The sequence below is a fragment of the Plecotus auritus genome (assembly GCF_963455305.1).
Source record: "Plecotus auritus genome assembly, chromosome: 5".
NCBI classification, from domain to species: Eukaryota; Metazoa; Chordata; class Mammalia; order Chiroptera; family Vespertilionidae; genus Plecotus; species Plecotus auritus.
The window spans coordinates 135,785,773-135,804,256 of NC_137776.1; the positions used below are offsets into that span (position 1 = coordinate 135,785,773).

General features: G+C 40.2%; 1 protein-coding gene across 1 annotated transcript in view; it reads left to right on the forward strand.

The window, feature by feature from the left end:
• Positions 1-1,311: 1,311 nt before the first annotated feature.
• GLIS3 (GLIS family zinc finger 3) overlaps positions 1,312-18,484 on the forward strand; it is a gene marked incomplete at its 3' end in the record, with an annotated part of 480,703 nt that continues 463,530 nt past the window's right edge. Inside the window, exon 1 of the mRNA XM_080671372.1 lies at positions 1,312-1,457. The remainder of the gene's footprint in view (positions 1,458-18,484) is intronic.

Below are 18,484 nucleotides of genomic sequence, written 5' to 3' on the forward strand. Positions count from 1 at the left end.
AATAATCCTCTCACTGCAGAAAGGCCTAACAAGGATACTTGTTTTATATACATTGTGCTTTGTGTGTGTACTGTACATATATTGATTCCCAAGATGGACGTCTGTGCATCTGTGGCAATACATGTGGGGAACCACTAACAGTTGACCAACCTCTTCAGGGCTCTGATCAAATCAAGCAGAAGGGCTGGGGCCACAGCTTAGGTGGGGGCATGAAGCTGAGGATGTTGAATTCTTAAGGAGAAAGTACTGCTAATAGATGCAACATATGCAGGGAATATGCCTCCAATCTTAGCAGCCTGTTTAGAATTTTACATCCTTGTAGCACCTCCATCACCTTCCACTCTCCTCTGCCTATGCCTTATTTTAATAATATGCCAAAAACATCCTCTGTGCTTCACCTATCCATTTCTGAAGTTATGTGCATCCAATCCTGTGTATTAGAAAGACACTTTTGCCATTTTTCACTTATTCGTTTTTACTCTTTCCGTTTTATTTCTGGTTTTATTTTTTTTCTCTTGTTCTTTAGGACTTTACATTAAATACAGTATGAGTGCTCACGCCTTTTCATGTTAAAGAAAAAAGCCAGTTCACCAAATAAGGCCCAAGAAGAAGGCAAAGTGTCTCCCTGCTCTAGCTACCCTGTTTTTGAGTTCTGGACTCTTTGGTGCAAAGTTAGGAGTGAGTGTGTTAATGCGCTGAGAGAGAGACACAAGCTCAGCCTTCGAATTGGCCAGCCTGGTGACCAGCGAGCCCGCCCCCACCCCTAACCCTCCCCCTTCGGCTCACACTCAGGAAGCAGCTGGCTACAGGCCGGCGCTCGCAGCCGCACTAACATCCACACGCCTCCCAAGGCCGCCTCCCTCCCTTCCTCCCCCTTCCCTATCCCCGTGGCTGCGTCCACACTGCGCCGCTCGGGCAGCCCAGAGCGCGGCGCGCACGGGCACCAGCGCTGCCCGTAGCCGTCCAGGCTCGCACCAGCACTTCCCCGATGGAACCCGCCGAAACCAATTAGCCAGTATCCCAGGCCGGCCCCCAGACGCATCCCCCGGCCCAGGGCGAGGATGAGCTGGACAGGCGAGACACAAAGTCGAAACTCAACTTCTTAAAGACACTATTTGCGTGTGTGTGTGTGTGTGAGTGTGTGTGTGTGTGGGGAGAATGAGCTGATGCCGAGGGTCCAGCCACCCCCCTTCTGCCTCCACCCCCCCAACCCCCCCGCGGCTGCTGCCCTCGCACACGCGCGCGCACACAGGGCACTTGGGCCGGGTTTCCGCGCTCCGTCCGCAGGCTGGGATGGGAGTTTTCATTTCAGAAGGAGGCAGAACCCGCGGAGCGTGCTGAAGGGCTGGAGCCCCAAGTTTCTCCTCGCCAGCGCTGGCCTTCCGCTGTCACTCGCGCAGGCTGGCCGGGGGAAGGGACCCGCACACCGGCTTTGTTTTGGAAATCCCGGTTACCTGGTAAGTGGATGCCATAGAAACTTTGCTCGCTGGCGACAGAGGGGATGAAACCGGCCGCTTTAGAGTGTGGGGGAGTTAACTCTGGGAGACACAAACTAGGGATTAGAAATAGTTTTCCTGGCTGAGCCGGTGTTTGCGCGGTTTTAAAGATACACGCATCCCCACCCCCAGATTCTCTAATAAAAGATCTGTTTACTGAGATAGCGACCCTCAAAGACAGAATCAAGCTGTGTTCTTGTCAGTTGCCCAAGAGCGTCCAGTGTAGAGAACGGAAAGGAAAGCAACAAGGTTTTAAAGTTTCTCTAATTAGGGCGAGTTTTTTTTTTATTTTGTCTGTTTCTTTCTTTCTTTTTTTTTCTTTTCAACTACAGGGGCCAAAGGGCTTCATAATCAGGGAAAGTTACAGGGCGCACGGGCATGGTTGTGCATGCAACTCATGAGTCTTCACTGAAGGGAAACTTTAGAAAAGTCGGAATTGATGGGGTGACCTGAGGTCTCTCGTGCACACGGGGCTGTAGTTGTCTTTGCCAGTTCCACGTGTTTGTGGAGCTTCAAGAAGGTTGTTTTCCACGCTTGTGTCTTGCTCAAGCCGAAGTCCCCATTGCTCCAACAGGTCCTTGGGTTGGGGGTACCCTAACTCGTCGCGAGGACGGTCTGGTGACCCATATCCTCCTGGTCATAGCTATAACCTCCCACGCTGCAAAATGCGCAGACACATGCAGACGCGCACACTCCCTACCCGGTTCATCACCTCCCGTTTACATTTTTTATGGGGCCCGACAAAATGTCAGCACTGTTTAGAAAATGTCTCAGTTTCAGGGACTTTGTCCCGCGTACGGCTCCAGTCCCTATAAATGACCGTGTGTGTATTTTGAAGTCCGTCGAGCTGCGCTCAGGAAAGCGTGAGTGAGCAGCCGGCTCCCTCCTAGACACACACCTTGCCCGGAGCGACACTTCCAAGTTACTCACTGGAGCTGACAAGTCACCTCAGGGATGAGGAAGTCACCCAAGTGTCTGGAAAACTTGGCCCTGACAGATTTGTCATCCTATGGATGATTCAATTAGGTACCCGGAGGGAGAAACTTTGGGAAAGGTTGTTTCTGGCTTCACGGGTCGCGCCCTCGACTTGTTGGGGGTATTTGGGAGGCAAGAAGTGAAAGGACACCTGAGGGTGAGGACACTGGCCCTGCGGGGGCCGTGCGCTCCCGGAGCGGCGAGCGGGAACGTGGCTCCCTCTGGATTCCGGCTCAGGCCGGGCGGTCTTCAGTCCGGGTCGCCAGGGCTTCCCAGCGGTGGGCCAGCGTTGGCGCTCTTTCGGCCCGGACTTACTCAGGGCTGGGTTGCACAACAGGAAGCCCGCACCAGTTTGTTTTGTCTTGCTGAGCTCGCTAGCGGACGGGGTTGAAGGTTTGGGGCCCAGGCGGTCTGGAACTGACCAGTCGCAGCCAGGCGCCCAGGGCCGGGCTGTGTTGCCTCCGCTCCCAGGCACGCCCCTTGCTCCGCATCGGAGACTAGGGGCGCGGCCCTCCGACCCCCGCGAGCCAAGCTAGGGGAGTCAGGAACAGATGAGGGCTGCTCTTCTCCTTCCATACCCCACGCACCTCTCCCTCGTCTGTCGTGTTCCCAGTACGTCTCCGGATCTCTCCAGCTCTCCTGGAAGAGAGGCACCTTGCACCTTTGCTCTGTATTCCTATTCCTACCTCGCCCCGCCCCCGCCCCCGCCCCCACCCCCCCTTCTCCCCCAGGCTTCCCAGACCCTCATCCCTGGAGCATCTAAGCCCTGGGGCAGGGAGTGGAGATGTGGAGGGTACTTCTGGAATCGCGAGGTTCAGGGTCTGTAGGGACTGGATCTGCAATTGCAGCCCCCTTTTATAGAGAGGAGGGCTTTGAACCCTCTCCCACCTTCTTTCAGGACTGCAACAGCTCCCAGAATTTGGGCCCATGGGCCCTGGAGTTTGAGAGGAGAGGGATGGTCTGCAGCTCCCCCCAGTGGGCCAGGCCTCTGTAGGTTATGGGAACTTGAAATCTTAAGTACTGTATAGTCTGTTAAAGCCAGAGGAACCTTTCTCAGAGATCATCCGTGGATGAGGAAACAGTGATCCAGAGACTTTTAGGGTTTTGCCGAAGGCCTCACAGCCAGTTGTCAGACACAGGACAAACACTCAAGTTTCCCAGTCTCAGTTTAGAGAGCATTTTATTGGCCTGAAGGTGAACTCAAGACAAGTGCAGTCTCCTGTCCCCTCTGAAAGCCTTGATGAGTCATGATTTCTGCCTTGGGAGTTAGCCAGATGTCTGTTTCCCCTTCTCTGAGTTCCCCACTAGACCTCTCTTTTTACACTAAACTGGAAAAAAAAATTTTTTTGTATAAAATTGATTTGTGTTACTTTAAATCTCCATATTCCTTCTCTTTTCTTCTCCAAGTTTGCTTCCAGAGGTGATGTGTAAAACAGGTGCAACCTGCAAAAGTTTGCAGAAAAAGGCTGCAATGAAGGTTGTTAGGGGAAAGTTTGAAGCTATTTAGAGACAGGAGTCTGTGAAACTATGTTATTTTGGCAATTGGGAACATGCTGAAGTTTAAGGATCGCCTTTAAGTGCATTACAGTCGTTAGATGTTTTCACTAATTGTTTTTGCTGCCAGACTTAGCCCTAACACTATACCCTTGAAAGGAAGAGGGCGGGGGGCATTTCTTTTCCAGTTACTTTCAAAATGCCTTTCCTTATTGATAGTGGAATTCCTTTCCTTTGTTGCTCAGAAGCCTCAGCAATCCTTGAGGATGAGTAGTGAAATCTAACTGCTGCTATAACAGTCTCTCTCCTTGGTTCACATTGGCCCAATTTTGAGGGAGCATCTCCTACTGACCCCTGATTAAATCCAAGTTTCTTAATAGTAATCAGTTTGTCAGTGATTCCATACCTGGGGTCGGTTAGTTTACTCGGAAGGAATGATCATTATTCCAAATAGGAAAAGCAACATTTTTTTTTTTTTGGATGGACTCCAGGGTCCACCTCACCTAGTGGTTGAAATTCCTGGTGGGCCAAAATAGCCAGGATGGGGAGGTTAAATAGTAGCAAATAAAAGTTTTGTACCAGCCTGCCTTCATTTATATGACAGCAAGTGGTCTTTCCATTGTTGTAGAAGAGAGCTCAGTGTTCTTAGTCTTTTTTCTCTGAGTGCTCTTTCCTGCTAGTAAATTAAATCTGAGGACATTCTTTCCACTGTTGTCTCTATCATATTGTAGTTATTGATCTCTGGAGTTGGAATGTTAATTTGTAGTTCTTACATAATATGGAAGAAGGAGACAATTCAGAGTGGCATCCCGGGCACATTCTCTTCCCTGTACAAGTCATTTTTTTGTAATTATTTTCTGTAGAGGATATTCTAAAGAAGATGGAAATACAGGACTTAACTCTAACTTCTCATTTAAGTTTGGTTGGCTGATAGAATCCATCAGGACTGAAAATAAATTCAAGAAATAAGTGAAGGGCACATAGGAAATCTGTGCAATAAAAACATGCTGCCTGACTCATTTCAGGAGGTTGAGACATACAACAAAACCTTTAAAATAACACTAAAAAGAACTTTGATTAAAAGATGCCCAAGTTCCAAGTTTTCCATTTACTTCAGACAGTACTGACACAAAACCCAAGTTTTTTATTGTAATAAAGTAAAATGGCGATATAGAAAAGTGCTTATATCTTAAGCTTGATGAATTTCCACAAGTTGAACACAGCTACGGTAAATAACTAGCACACAGATCAAGAAATAGAACATTACCAACACCCAGAAGTGTTTTTATTAGTTCCTTTCAGCCACTATGTTTCCCCCAGAGTAACTACTACCTTGACTTCAAACAGATATATTAATTTTTACCTGTTTTGATAATACTGTATGTAAACGGAATAACTCAGCATGCACCCCTGGGTCTGGCTTCTTTCTCTGACATAACAACCTTTTAGTAGGTCAGGTAATTTGGGTACTAATGAGACAGAAGCCTTATATTCTATCCTCATGATGGTCTGATTAGGGGGACTGAACAATCTATGTACATATAACATGAGTGAAACGTGTACTGTGAAGTCAGCTGAGGGTGAGCAAGGAGAATGCTGAGGAACATCTTCCACCATGACAACCCAAAATACTTTTGGCAGTCCCTCAGTTAGGACCGATAGCCCCCACAGCAAAAGAACTGCCTGGTCTCAGTGCTAAAATGGCTATTTGTTCTGTGGCTTTTAGCTAGGATTTTTCATTGTTCATGAGTATGCCAAGCAAGAGTAATGTGCCTGCTCAGAAGAGTGGAACAGAGTTTTTATGCAGCTCTTTCCCAATAGAGAAAGGAATAGGTTAGGAGGAATAGACTAGGAAATATGCAACTGTAGTTAAACTGATTCAACAGGACACAGAGTGTAGGATTCATGATTGTGTGGTCACAACTTATAGTGTATTTATTCAGGCAACAAATGGTAAATATAGAATACAAATATGTAAATATATAGTTATCTATACAATCTTTTCAGAATAGTATAAAAATATAAATGTGTGAACATATAAATGTATGAAAAATCTATATGTATGTTACATGTAGTGTGAAAAATATAAATAGGTAAGTATAAGACTGTATATATAATGGCTGGGGAATGTTGAAAGATAAATTATACATAGCACCAAAGCTTAATGAATTTAGAATTTAGACAGGAAGATAAAACACAGACAAATAAGGCTATGTAGAAAGTTAAGGATATTAAGAGAGGTATGTAAAGTAAAACAGCATTTATTGGGTCCTTCTATGTACCAGGCAGTGTGCTAAGCAAGTAACATGCATTATCTCATTTAATATTCTATAATGCTATGAATTAGGTACAATAGGGTAATTCTCACCATTTTACAGATCAGAGACATAGAAATTAAGAGAGGATCAGGGAAGGTATAAGGTGAGCATTTGGTGTGGGCGTGGAGGCTAAGTGGGATCTAGATTTGGGGAAAAAGAGGGCAAAAGGAGTGGAGGGGAAAGACCTCTTAGGTGGGACTCTAAGGCAGTTTGGTAGGATGAACAGAAATAAGGATCCAACCATGTTTCACTTTGGGAACAAAATCAGGGAATTGAGAAGGCTCTAAGTAGTTGAGAGCAGTCTTGAAGAAAGCTGGTGGGCCATTTTTGTCTGATGTTATCTTTTCAAGGCCAAGGACAGGAACAACTACACATTCCTTCAGGTGCAGTAAGTCTTGCCCACCTGCAGATGGGCAGATGGAGTTACAGCACCAGGTCAGACCCTGTCCCAGGCTTTTTTTTTTTTTTTAATTTATTGTGTTTTTTACAGAGTGGAAGAGAGAGCGATAGAGAGTTAGAAACATCAATGAGAGAGAAACATTGATCAGCTGCCTCCTGCACACCCCCTACTGGGGATGTGCCCGCAACCAAGGTACATGCCCTTGACCGGAATCGAACCTGGGACCCTTCAGTCCCCAGGCCGACGCTCTATCCACTGAGCCAAACCGATTAGGGCTGTCCCAGGCTTTTTGATACAGAGATTAGACTTTCTGAATATCAGTTATTCTTGAAATTCAGAGCCAGACCTATGGAGTTTCATTTCTAGGCCTGCTGAATACTGTACACAAAAAACTAACCAGATGCCAGGGCTGTGTATATATTCTTATTATTCTTGTGTGTGAAGAAATGGATTAATGTTTTCCCAACCTTTTCAGCATGACCAGTGGATTCCACTTATGTCTGTAACTTGACTGAGTCATTCATTTAGTTTTTTTTTTTTTTTTAATAAATACGTTGTCATGTTGGTTAAGGGCCTAGTCATTGTTGTGGACATTCATATTTCTTCAGTGATGTCACTGAACATTATTTCACTTGTATAAAACTTCTGTCTACCAACAGCTAAAAATAGTTACATTGGTCACCAATTACACTGAAGGAAAGAAATCACTCAGTTACACATAATAGGGATACTTTATTATATTTGGATATTTGGTTTAATGAGTGATAAATTCAATTTATTTTTAGAATCTTTCATAGGTGACTGTTTATTACCTTTTTGAGAGGATTATAATTTTTAGCTTTGCAAATAGCTATTCACATGGGCTGAGTAGTTATTTATACACACTAAATGACAAAGAATGTGCTTTTCATTTGCCATATTTTGCTACCTATGTATCTTCTTGTGTGAGGATTTTTTTTTTAAGAAAAATCCTCAGCCAGTTTTCTTTTATATTTCTGAAGAAGCTTTGTGTCTCAAACCATGGCCATGTGGTAGTCACTCTTTGCAATTCAGGTAATTAATTCAGCAGTGACATCATAGGGAATGTGTTCATTTTTCCATTTCAAATTCCTCTTCAGAGTATCTGATGGTTAAGTCATATTAAGAACACATTTTAGAAAACTCAGTTCTCAGAGGCAGTTATGTGTTAATTTAAACTTCTCCCCCTTTAGCATTGTAAGAATGAAGTTTTATTCTAGGGAAGAGTCATCTGTCCTCCGCAAAGGGGAAGATTTAAAATTTTCAGTCGTTTTGATCCTGATTCTGTTATTTGGTTGAGTAAGTGATATATATAGAGAGAGCACAATTGATCAATTGATGTATAATATGTAAAAGACAAAGTGAAAGATAACAGTGGTAGGAGTGCAGCCTTGTATTACGTAATCCTTATTTTCCAGAAAACTAAAAATGTTGAACATTTAGATATTTTCTTCATTACAGCTATATTTTGGTAGTTGTTTTAGTTTGGCAGTTCAACTCTGTCTCTATCAGCAGCTGTTCTTGATAGGTACCTGGGTAGGCACATAGTCCAAATGCTTGTATAACTGGCTTTAATGCTTTTTTGACTGTAATGCACAGTATGCATATAGATATACTGCCATGTATACCCATCAATAATAGAAACAAAACAATACTTAATCATTAATACATTTAATGCACATTGATAGCTAATATTTTATTCCAGTCAGTTATAAAAATTCTTTCACCATTGAATAATTCATTTCAGGGTCCACCAATGTTTTGAAAACACTACTTTAGAGAGAATATTTTGTTAAACATAGATCTAGGAACTTACGGTCCATATTCAACCTTGGCCAGTGCATTCATTAGTTCATTCTTATATGTGATCTGACTGAGGATCGAACCCACAACCTTGGTGTATTGGGACTTCACTCCAACCAGCTGTGCTACATGTGTTTGTCTTAAATATATTTTTGGTTCCAAGTCATTTTCTTTATGTGTGATTCCTACAGCTGACCAAGGAAATCCCCCTCTCCCTTGCTATTTTCGGTAGGGTCACAGTTTTCTAGAACTTTCTGTACTCATTGATGAGTTAATGACTGAGGCAAAGTAAATGAAATATTTGTAGGTAATTACTACTAAAAGTAGTAACATTGAGTAAGCTTGGGGGATATAAGAGTTGTATAGATGTATTGAACTGTGGAAAGTGGATTCTAAGAGAGTTCACTGAACTTTTAATATTGCCCTAAAGCAGTATTATCCTGAAGGTTCTGAATTTCTTCTAGAATCCCAAAATTGCAATAGCATTGTGTATAAGGTTCTCAGTGCTGCTTCTGTATTTTAAGTTAGAGAATAAATTCCTGCATTGCATATGGTCATTCCTTTTTTTCCACTCTCTTCCTTTCCTCTTCCTCTCCCCCTTCTCCCATTCTTTCTGTCCCTCTTTTCCTGTCTGTCCTTCCTTCCTTCTATGTCCTGTCCATATTTACTAACTGTATTTTGAATATCATGGCCACTGATTTAAATTTAAAAGGGCACTGCCAGATATTTTACTCTATAAATATAGGAAATATTGTTTTGATTTTTGAGAAAATTTTATGAAATATAAAATTGTTTTAAAAGTTAAGATGTTATGTATCCCTAATTAGATAGCTAAGGGTTTGGAACCCACAGATAAAACAAAGTCAGGGATTCTATTAGATGGGATCCATAATGTTCATTATATTATCTTTTCAAGTGGTCTTTGGAAGAATGGTCTTGAATCTCTGAAGGGAACACTATAATTTCTCCTTATATTTTTTAATTGGTATAACTCAGAGCTAATCCTGCTTTAGAAAATGTACTTTCTCTTTTTTATTTCATCATATTAGTGATTAGGTTGTTTGTGTAACATCTGTACATCTTAGTATTCAAAATAAATATGTTAATAACCTTAGAATTACCAACATTAGAGCATGGGAATGTCCAAATGTCTATATGGTCTATATGTACTAGTTATCAGCTGTAACCTCCCTAAATTTTTGCTCAATAATGTGGAATTATCCCAGCCCTGTTTCTGTGTAACTTCTGTTCTAAAGTCTGTGAATCTGTCAGTTTCACTGAAGAAAAGTTATGAAACCACAGAAATGATCAACTATACTTTGTTATGGGTTAATCATAATATAATACCCTCTGTTTCAATATAGAGAAAAGATATTGTACCTATCCAATGCATTTCCTCTATAATATCCTCTAGCTTCACAGGCTCATGTTTGCACTTTCCTCTTGTTAAAATTGCAGACAAGAATAATTTTGATTTATTGGTGACATCTAATATAGTTGTGTTTATATTGTTGCCAATAAAATGACTAACACGATTGGCTTTTGTTTATACAATCTTTTCTGAGGAGTCAGTCACCTGTGTTAGGACAAGGTACATTCTGCTTATTGAAATGAACTCCTGGGATCTAAGAACATTCAGCTCTATCTGTCCTTGATTGAATTGCAAAATGTGCTTCACACAGCAGCCGTGCATGAGAATAACTTATATTATCTATCAATAGGCTTTTCATTTCTATATTCTTCTGGCTACAAAAGCTGTAACTAGAGAAGCCCATGGGAACAGCATGGGCCTATTAATGATCAAGGCAGCGGTGTTGAAAAGGCAGTGTTAATGAAATTATACAATCATTAACCCAAAGGAAAAAAAATAAAAAGAATCAATAAAAACTCTACTTTAGATGGCTTAGACATATGTATAAGAAACCAGCGCAGAAGCAGTTTGTGTGCTTACCAGTATTTTGTGCCTCAATATCAGGTTTTCTATGCAGGGTAAGAAATGCTTGTAGCATAAGGAATGGAAAATGTAACAAAGGCTAAATGTAGCCTAAGGAAATGAAATTAATAATTAACTGGCTCATCAGATGAATTATGACCCTAGATGAGTTTATTAATGATATTTACTAAGAAAGGGCTTTTGGCTGTAAATAGGCATTATAGAGCTTATGTTTTGGGAATTTTCTTGAATGGATGAGTTAACATTGCTTTTTGTTTGTTTAATCCACGAGAAAGTGTCTAAGCCTTGGTTTTAGAAGATAGAGAAATGACTTTTGTGATTTGATTCAAGTCACAGGTTTCCCAGAAAACTAGAGAAATTATTAAATGCTTTTGTGTCTTATTTTCCGTAGAAGCAAAGTACTTTTTTTCTCTGACTTGACCTACAGTAGTGTTTTTGAGTTTGACAGTGGTCAAAAGTGAGGATCTATTAACTCATGTTGACTCCTGTAGCTGAATGAATATTTTTATTGTTTGAACCAATGGAGTATTAAACATCTAAATGTATCAATATGTCTGATTTTCAGTACATTAAATTTGTACTTCTGGATGTTCCTTGCTTTTTTCTTTTTCTTCTCTTTTTCTGTTGATACCCTGGGGTAGTGTAGTTGGATGGAGGGCAGAAGGAAAGTAATGCTGGAGAACTTGGTAAGTTTTTAAATAGAAAGGTACTCTTCCAATGGAATCTTCCTACCAGTTAGGTTTTGATACTTATTAGTTGGCAAGGTGTAGGAAAATTTAATCCTAATATCCATCTTTTTATGGTAAGTGTTGTCTTTCAGCACATTGATGGCATGAGAGCCTCCTATCAGCTCTTACTTTGATGGAGTGGGTAGGTACTATTTTTGCTTCCAGGTCTCTCAATTTAAGTGCCATGGGTATAAAATCTACATATTTATTAAATGGGTATTTTTAAAATAATCTTCTTTATCTTAATTATCTGGGAGAACAGAATTTCTAGAGACTATAATGATTATCATCAACTTCCTCATTTTATGGATGAAAACTGTAAGGCCAGGGAAGTTATAAATGATTTGCTAGTAGTAGAACTCAGGTGATCTGACTTCTGGTTGAATGCTCTTTTCACTCTGACTGAATGAGGATGTATCTTTCTTAAAAGTTAGCAGTTTATTCTTTTTTTTTTTTTTTGTTACCAGGTGAACTTAGAGTTGTACATGATCATATGGCCTAGCTAAAAAGTATATGAAATATTAGAATATGAATAGACAAAATTGATTTTTAAATTTAATGTTTGACAAATCAGTTGGTATGATTAATGTGAAAACATTAGGCATATTTTCACATACAATTTTATTTTTATCTTGAGACTCTTTTTTTCAGCTCACATGCCATTGACCTCTTGGTTTTCCTTTATGGTATTAATCACATTACTTTTAGGCTGTTGCTTTTTTAGTTACAAAATTTAAGTAGTTTTATTGTTTTTACTTTTAACCTAAAGCTATTTAAAACAGGAGTATAGTTTATAAAATAATAAAATAAATATCCAATCTGACAGGCAGGAATGAGTGTCTGATAATTAAGTTTTCGGTGTTTTAATTATTCTTACTTTTCACAAACTTAACCTTACTAATGATCAAGTCTAATGCCAAGTACCTACTTATGTGTTTTATCCATATTTTTTGATGATAATTTCTGCTTGTGTGTGATCTTGCTGCCAAAAATTACTCCCTTATTTTTAAAAACTTGGAAATGGGCATAGTCTGCAAATCTGCAGACATTTGTCACTTGGACCACGGTCTTAGTGACTCATATTTCCAGTCATGTTGGATAATTCATCATTTTCAACAAACTGCCAATGCAACGTATTTATCTTGCCTTTTTTGTGTGTTGGTACTGAATAAGTGCTTTCTTGTGCAGGATTCAGAGTGCTCAGAAAATAGTTTTTATCAATGAGTGGAGAATAGATGGCTACTATAATCTGGCAAAGCATAGAGACATTAAATGATTCTTGCCCACAATTAACCAATAAATCAATAGACTAGCTGGTAATACATTTGAATTCTTATAAGTAAATATAGCAAAAAAGGCATTGGAATTTTTCCAATGTAAAAAAAAAATCTTACAACTGGTCTGATTCCAGGGTTCATTTCTTATTATTCTTAACAAATTTAAATAATACAGGTTTGGATAAGCCTGGATATACTGTATTTGTTCATTCTCAAAACTGTAGTGAAGGGAAGGGCAGGAAAAAGACCTAGAAGTATCTCTGAGGACTACATGGCATGGAAGTATTAAATGTGACAGACTGATAGAATTCTTTGTTCTTTAATCCTCATCTGAGGATACTTTTTCCCTTGCTTTTTAGAGAGAGTGTGGGTGGGGTGAGGGGAGAGAAAGATCGATGTGAGAGAGACACATCAATTGATTGGCTCCTACACCTGACCAGACCAGGGCTGGGGATTGAACCTGCAACCCAGGTACATGTCCTTGACCAGGAATTGAACCTGTGACCCTGTGGTGCATGGGCTGACATTCTAACCACTGAGCAACATGGGCCAAGGCTAGAATTCTTAATAAAATAGAGAATTGGTAGAGATGAAGGGAGCCTTTCCAATTTTATAGTTAGTGATTTTTGAAGTTATTTAACATATGGACACACATAGTCAACTTTGCAGAAGGCACAGTGAGTGCTTAACTTGAAAATTAAATACTTTTGATTTTCTAAAATGATAAAAGAAAAAAAAGCTTTTCATGAAAAGTTTGTCCTTCTTGATACTCTGTCCTTGATGATTGATGGAGCCATTCATTTGGGAGTTGAGTTGGAAATATTTGTCTACAACATTGAGTGGCTCCTTCAGAAAAAGTTGAAATCATTAAGTTGGGGATATTTGGCCACTACTGCTTATACTCTGTTCGTATTTTCTCTGTTTGTTCAACTGTGGCTTCTTTCCATGACTGTCATGTCTATGTAAAAGAAAACAGACTGCATTCTTTAGGAGTGGTGGTACTTAGTCACCTCATTGATTGTACATACATTTTGGGGAGGTATTGATCAAGGAAGAAGGGTTTTTCCTAACAATATAATCAGGGAATACTGACATTATTGCATACAGATGGATGATGATGTTCTGTGGTCATGTCAGTACTTTTGGTTCTACTCTGGTACTTGAGAAAGGGGGTAGTGGGATTGCAGATGGAAGCTTTGTGGAACTATGGTTGATTTACCATGTTTGGTGCATGATGAACATACTTTTTATAGGGCTGTTCTTTCATTATACTTCCCCTAAAGCATACTTCACAGCCTTTTCCTTTTCTAGGATCTTAATGGAAGGTGAGGGTATTGTCCTATTTCGATTTCTATAACTCAGGATCAGTATGGAACCAAGATTCTAATGCTTCTCTGAATATTGGGTATGTGGATGTATGAGGCCTTTGTGAGAGTCCCAGGCCCATATTTTTATCTTTTGTGAATCTAGGGACTATGAAATACTTGCTCTATGAGAGAAAATCAGAGATGGTTTAATGTCCTCATAATCTCATTTAGAGGCCAGATCTGCCATTAGTTTGTTACTGGAATCTCTGAAGCATTGCTCTTACAGCTCATGAAGGTGATGCCTTTGGGTTTTCCAAGATTCACTGTTGCAGAAGTGAACTAGTACAGACAGATCCTCTAGGGAGCAAAATAAGTTTCATTTTGCAAGCTGGCATCAGTAGGTTGGTTGCAGTTGCCAAGAGCACTATATTGAGAAGGGCTCAGTGGCAAACAAAACAATGCAGTGATCCATAATCCATGCCTACCATGAATGCAGCAGGGGAAAGTGCCCGCCAGTGAACCATGTATTTGATGACCCTGCTCTACATAAAAGGCCCTTTTGCTAAGAGTGCTTCTTTTCTTCCTGAGGTGAAAGCTACACAGGTTGAAAACTCACTGTAACTTATTTTCCATTTTACTTTTAAAAATGCCTGCATTTATTTTTTTAAACAGGCTAAAAACCCACACCATGGATAACTTATTGGACTTTGCCTGAAAGGAGTCATTAGTGCCATTGGATATTTGACCATCTTGGCCACAGGTTTTTTCAAAATGAATGGAAGGTCATGCAGCATGAATCTCTACCGGATATCAGGAACCCCACAGGGGCCTGGGATGGTCAGTGGCCAACACATTCCTCCCATCCGAGCCCACTCAGGGACTCCTGGCCCCTCGTCCTGTGGCAGCGCACCAAGCCCTGGTATTGGAAGCCTTGCTAACAGTCTCCATCTCAAGATGCCCTTGGGAGGAGGAGGGATGGTTCCTCAGAGCAACATGGCTGAGAGCTCCATCCATCTGCCCGCCTTGAGCCCCAGGAGACAAGTGCTCACCAATGGGAAGTCACGATTCCAGGTCACCCAGGCTGGAGGCATGTCAGGGCCACACACTTTAATGCCAAAGCAGAAGGAGTTTGGAAGTCCTTTTCCTCCAAATCCTGGGAAAGGTAGGATTGTCTTTCTGGGATCTTTTAAAAGTAGAAAGTACTTTTTTTCTCCCCCTAGTCCCTTCTCCCAGAAGATTCTTTAGAAAAATACACTATTCAATGTCAGGGCCAAAGTTGATGGTTTTATAATGATATATAACTGGCTTGGGAAGAGGGAGGATATGTACATGTGTGTGAGGACTAGGAGGCCACAGGAGTAAATGTGAAATCTCATGGAACTGTGAAACAGAGTGGAAGGCAAGATAGAAAGATCAGAAACAGGGAGGTGGGATGGTGACAGTGGAGAAAGGGAAAGGGCAAAGTTTAGCAAGATCCTACTCTTTGGATATACAAAGCTCTGCCCTGGCTCCCCAAGGGCTAGATTCTGCAGGCCATGGAGGAGAGCCAAGGGTGACTGGAACTATCGTTAAGCTAGTTGGGTGCTAGCAGAAAGGTGGTGCTTGGAAGGAAAAAGATAAAAAAAGGAGACATTTTATAAAAAGAGGAGTTAATACATAGAAATGATAAATTATTCAAGAGAAAAACCTGTAATTTTTCTAATACAACTATTAACAAGAGAGAAGGAAGCTAGGAGGAAATGATGAAGAGATGTATTTTTTGTGCTAGTGGAGAACTAGAAAGCCTGGTTAATTAGAAATTCAGAGAGAATTATTTAGTTCAATAATGTTTGAATTACCATATATTTTATATTATCTATTTCTTTTTTTTCTTTTTTTTAATTAAGGTATTATATGTGTACATATCTTACCATTGCCCCCCCCCACTCCCATACTTGCCCTCACCCCCCAATGTTTTGCATCCGTTGGTATTTAATTTTTTTTGAATTTTTATGAGTTTATTTGATCCAAAACTGATGACAATTTCCAGGAAGCAAGATCTCAAATGCTCCCTAATTACCATATGTTTTAAATTAAAGAATAATTGTTGTACTCGTAGACTGGCAAATTATTTGAATGACACATTGTCTCTATAAACTGATATTTACTTAATGAGATTATATTGCACATGATATGTGTGTTTGGGCTAGTATAGAAAGAGTATGTACCCCATGTAAAATATAGGTTAGTTATATAAAATAGCACAATAATATATTCCTTTAGGTATTTTTAACATTTAGTTTTAAATGATTATACCTCCAAATAAAATTACTAGCAGTGTGTGAATAGCCATTCACCAAGTTAACTCATAATTCACCCAGTAATGGTGAATAATTATTTATATCAGGCAAGTAACCAAAAGGTTGCTTGTTTTAGTATCTATGTATTTCTGTGTATGGAGAAGTTGGTATAAATGGATAGATTTAAAAAAACCACTAAATATATGTGTAGCCTTTTTCTTTTCTTTTTTATCTATTTAGGTTTAGGTTTGGTTGTTTTATTTCTTAGAGATACTGATTTAAGTGTAAGTATAGGATAAACTTTTCCCCAGGGGCTGCATCCAAAATAGCTCTGTCATTGTCAGGTTGCTATGTTCATGGTGAAGCAAGTGAAGTTCTTCAATGTCAAGCTCATGTGTTTGGATTTTCAGGGACTGAGGCCCAGTAAAGTCTTTCAGCTCATTCTTGACTAGTGAACTGTAGCTTGCTTTTGTATGTACTTATGTTTGAAATTCTGACTGGCAATAATAATGGTGACATATTAAGAACTTGCATTTATTATATTATAACTCATCTATGTCAGGCACTGTGTTAGTGCTTGCCAATACATTTAAGTTATTCCTTATAACAGCCTTGAGTTTTATGCTCAACTGATCAGGGAACTAAAGTTTAGAAAGAATAAGTAACTTCATCATTGCCAGTCAGTAAGGAGTTGGGGAATATTACGTTGATGGTGACCAGAGTGGTTATAATTATAATAACAGTTTTTAAAAAGTGCTTCAAGTTTTCAGATTCTCCTCTTTTCTATTTTCTGGCTCCTTGCTCACCTTCCAAGCTTATAGTGCTTGTTCTGGATCTTCATCATTTGGGCATGCATGGACATGGATAAAGGGTCAGGGAAAACCATATTATTATCCCCCTGGCCTTGCAGGTTGGATACGACCAGTGGTCTGGATGCTGCCAGGAGTGGCTGAATGTGTCTCTTTTCAGATCTTGGCTGACAGTTCCTAAACTAAACCAATGACAGGATGAGAATGGTGATCTGGGACTGTTTAAACTTCATCTAATCATTTACTCAACAAATAATTATTGAGCATATATTATGGGTGAGCCACTGTTTGGGGGATACAATAACCAGTAAAACGTAGTTATGGCCTTCAAGGAGTTGAATTCAGACAAATGAATGGACAGTTAAAGCACACTTAGGGGTCTGACAGGGATACACTCAGGGTTATATGATAACATTTGGAAGGGTTCCCAGCTAGTGCTTGATAAGTGGATCTGGGAGGAGAGTAAAATATCTAGTCAGACACTTGAAGAATAAGGAGCTAGTCTTGCAATGTGTATGTCCTATGACTATGAGTATGTGTGCATGTGTGCATGTGAGAGGGCTGTCTGGAAGTTATTCTGGGTAGGGAGAAAAGCATACTCAAAACTTGGAGGGGAGAGATATGTGCATTTTATGGACTTCCACTTGGATCCACATTGGAGGGGACAAAGACTATAGTAAGAGATAAGGCTGGAGAAAAGTAAGCAGAAGCCAGATGATGGGTCATGGTAGATACACCAATGAGGTTAGATGTGTCTTGAGGACACTGATGAGCTGTGGAATGGTTTTAACCTTGGGAGTAAGGTAATAAGCTTGAGGTTAACATTTCTCCCTGGCTTTGTTGTTGCTTTTTCATGGATTATTAACAATGCCATGACCCAGAGGAATAAGTACCAAACAACCTGTTACTTTGTGTCAGGGTTCTCTAGAGAAACAGAACCCATAGGTGGTATAAGTATATGTCTGAAATACAATGTATGTATTATCTATCTATCCATCTAAAATGACATATAAAAAGATATACTTACGTGATTTATTTAATAAGATATATTTGCTCATGTGATTATAGAGGCTGACTGGTCCCAAGATCTGCAGGATGAGTCAGCCAGCTGGAGGCTCAGGAGAGCTAATGGTTTAGTTTTAGTCCAACTCTGAAGGGCTAGAACTAGAAGTAATGATGTAGTTCCCTCCAGAAGGCCAGCAGACTTGAGACCCAGGAAGAACTGATGTTTCAATTTCAATCCAAAGGCAGGAAAAAGCCAATGCTCCAGTTCATTCTCTCATACTTGGTGTAGGGTCAAGCTTTTGTTCTATTCAGTCCTTCAACTGATTGGATGAGGCCCACTCATATTAGGAAGGACAGTCTGGAATAGGAGATGAAGGTGGTGGAATCCAATCTGATTCCCAGGCTTCAGAAGTAGTAGGGGGCACAATTGGAACACATCTCATTATAATTGTGGTTAACAATGAAATAAAAATACTTTTATTTTTTAATTTATGTAGTATTTTTTTCCAAACAGCTAACAAGTTGTTAGCACATAAATACTACTAAGTTGTTGACTAACTACTTAATAAATAGGTGTTAGGTGTTCCTTTTGGCCTAGAGGCACCATGAAGAAAATCACAG